The sequence below is a fragment of the Rhagoletis zephyria genome, unplaced genomic scaffold (assembly GCF_001687245.7).
Source record: "Rhagoletis zephyria isolate East Lansing unplaced genomic scaffold, Rhagoletis_zephyria_1.1 Rzeph_scaffold_00950, whole genome shotgun sequence".
NCBI lineage: Eukaryota > Metazoa > Arthropoda > Insecta > Diptera > Tephritidae > Rhagoletis > Rhagoletis zephyria.
In genome coordinates this window covers 133,016-136,610 of record NW_016158034.1, presented here as the reverse complement: position 1 = coordinate 136,610, position 3,595 = coordinate 133,016, and positions in this window count along the sequence as shown.

The window sequence follows — 3,595 nt, the reverse complement described above, 5'->3', positions numbered from 1 at the left end:
ATATATATGGCCGTAAAAATGTCTCGGAAAGTCGGCCAAAAGAGATAGTCGCCTTTGAATACGTCCGTATTACACGTGGTAATTGAATTTATGGGCGGATATATCCTCTACATCATGGTCACTCTTAACTAACTTTGCATGGAGTTCTGCCATGTTTGACATGCAGCGCAAGTATATAGCATACGAACTTTTATACTTAGGTTTCACAGTGGCGACTCCTGTGGCGTCTAACCTATGGGAATGTACTAGTTCCTCCTACGCTGCCTTTAACTTCCTCCACATAGCTTTCAATTCCTCTTGTTGGATAGAAAGAGTATATTTTGTGTGATCAGTTTGGGCGGTGTCGTTGTAGTCGGCCTCAAACTCGGTCACAGTGTCTGCCAATCGAATAAATTTATCCATACTTTGTTTGCTTTAGTGAAGATAACCCAAGACGAATTGAAAACTTAACTACGTTTTCGAATGTTATAAACAAAGGGAAGAACCACCACAATCGAAAGATTATAACAACAGAATTGAAGCGAACGTATAAATTTATTTATTTATTTTTGTTTGTATGTGCGTGTGTACACGTATTTGCACTTATATGTATATATACGTATTTACAGAAGATGGTCGCCACCCAACTTACACCCAAGTACAATATATTATTATATATAGTACCCGCCGGACCCCTGCCAAAAGCCCGGCCCGTGCCCATCTCTAGTTGTTAGTGTGATGAGTTAGCAAATCAAACTATTTGTGACACGAAAAAAAAGTGAAAGCCGATTCAGTGTGCTCCTAAATTGAATCTGTGTTTTGCAAATGTGGAAAACTGTTTGAATTAAGAATTTCAATAGAAAATATGTGTGCCGAAGTTTAATTTGAGGCAGTGGCGTAGCCAGGGGGGGATTTGGGGGAATAGATCTCCCCCCTTCGTCAGTGAAATGAAACTTTTTATTTTTGAATTAATAACACAATACTATTTTACCCTTCCGATTTATAATTTTTTTATTTCAGACTGATGACATATTATCTTTTAATGAATATATAAAATTATCGGTTAGTGGATTATATATTTGAATATTTGCGAAATACACTAGTCCATTTTGCTTAGTTCCCCACAGTGTTGGGAAATAATCTATAATCTATACAAAAACCGTACTTTTCGACTGTAAGTTGTATCGACTTTTTAATTTGCTCATATGCATGCATGCATCCATAGAATCCCTTCAAGACCAATGCTTTGATGGTATTCACGGGAAAGTTTATGTAGGTACATTTACATATTTTACACTTTTAACATAAATGTCAAGGCAGATATTTTAAGATACGCTTCTTAACAAAAAAAATTTTTTAAGTTATTATGAATGGATAAAGACACATCTTCTTTGAATTCAGTACTAAAACTTGACAATTCAAGTGCTTATGAAAACTTTATACATGTTAACTAGATTGGCCATTTATCTTAACATTATATAATTTTAGTTATTTGTTTATACAATGGCAGTTTGCCAAATTCCGTATAAATCCAAGGTTTAATCTTTGCGCAACATTAACAAAATCAACGAACTTTCGTAAAGCTTTTTAATTAGATTTGATATAAATAAATATTTTGAGTATGCAGTTTTGTAGCCGAATCAATTCAAATGAAGCGCAAGTTTAAAATACATAGCTGCGGCTTATCGTTGATTTTTAATATTTTTTTTTTATAAAGGCGTTGCTCATTTTCTTCATTAAAAAAATCGACGAACATACTTAGAAAATATGGAAGAAAATTACCGACATCGTCAAAAATATACCATACATCAACTTTAAATCACAAGTACTTTAAATTTGCACTTTATTAGACTAAAATTGGATGAGCTAAAAACTGCAAAATATTAAGAGATAAAATTGAAATAGAAAGTCCGAAATTTTTACGAAAGTTTGTCGATTTGCTTAATGTTGTTCAAAGATTAAACTTATTTTCATTTAGTGTTTGTTAAGGAATAAACTATATTATTATAAACAAATAATTGAAATTAAAATATAATAAAATAAATAGTCAAATCTAGTCAATATGTAAGTGTCGTAATGTTATGATATTTAAGAACATCTCTTTCTTAATTAACGATGACACTGTTTCTATATGAAGCTGATTTCAACATTTTGTTTTAATAAAATTTAGTACCGAAAATATTATTTCAAAACTTGCCTAGGAATGTGATATAATGGTTCGTTCAAAACCTTTTTTCAAAACTTATAAAGGCACAAACGAGAAGGCGAAGACAAAAAGAAAATTAAGAAATTTCCCGCAGTGAATTTTCAGATTTTTAAAACGGTATAGTAATTTAATTTTTTAAATTTAAATAAAGCATGAATACCCCATGGAATAAACGAATAGATAAAAAATATATAACGATATAACTGGCACATACATAAAAATATGAAAGAATGCACTCAGGCGACGCCTCTAGCCATTGTGTGTCACAAATTTAAGTTATCGATGGAAACTTTTTTCATCCCCCCAAAGCCAAATCCTGGCTACGCCACTGATTTGAGGCAATGGTTAAACTAACAAACCGCAGTGAGTGTAATGTAAAAAGTGACCAAGCACTTGTGTAAGTTAATATGTTCACAATCAAATATTGAAACAAGGAAATATATTGATTTATGTTTTTTATTTACATTATATTTTTTTTGTATTTTAGCACTATCACAAATAGACGTATATATATGTATATGTGCAAAAAAGTGCAGAAATGTCAACCTTATGATTTTTATTTATAATATGCAGACGGTGGCACAGTAAAAGTGGCTGGCTGTTATACGTGCTCCAGATGAATTTAGCAAATTTGTGTTTAGCGCCAGTAAATGTGATTTGTGCTCCAGGTGAATTCCTCAAATGCTGTTCTGCCTTTTAGCAACCAGAGTTTGATGCAGTGGACTGTATGATAATGTGCTGGTAATTTTTTCTCTCGGCGGAGATGAACCATGTCAACTTGAGATGCGTATGTGGCCCGCAACTCCAGCAGGGCATCCAAGTTTAATTGAGTGAAAAGAAAATACAAGTTTGTTGGTTTAAATTAATAATTACTTGTTAAAGTGTTTATTGAGATTGTTTGGTTATCGGATAATATGGCTGACTTCCAAAACGTATCAATACAATGTTTGGAAATTGTTATACTGCGGTATTCAAACTGTTTGTATATGCTGAGTTGCCACACATTGCAACCATATACAAACATTTCATATTTTAAATATTGAATTTAGTAAGGAACAATTTTTCTGAATTTTTTTTTTAACACCAATGGTAACCAATAACAAATGAAGCATCAACTTTGCGTCTGATGCGCTGATTGCTCTAGCAATGCGTCTCGATATCTTTTCGGATGCGTTTTGGAAAAGTATACATTGGCAACATTTTGTAGTTCGGCGTTATGGAACATTATACTTTGTACGTATGCAAAGAAATTGACGTTTTGGAAGTCAGCCTATTTTACAATATTACCATGTGGTGTGAGATGAAGGCTGGTGGCTAAAAGGCGTCCGTGCCCGATTGTGATAAAAATGGAATGACTTGGGCTATTTTTGACTAGCCGAACCCTCAAACAAATCTGGCTAATTAGTTACA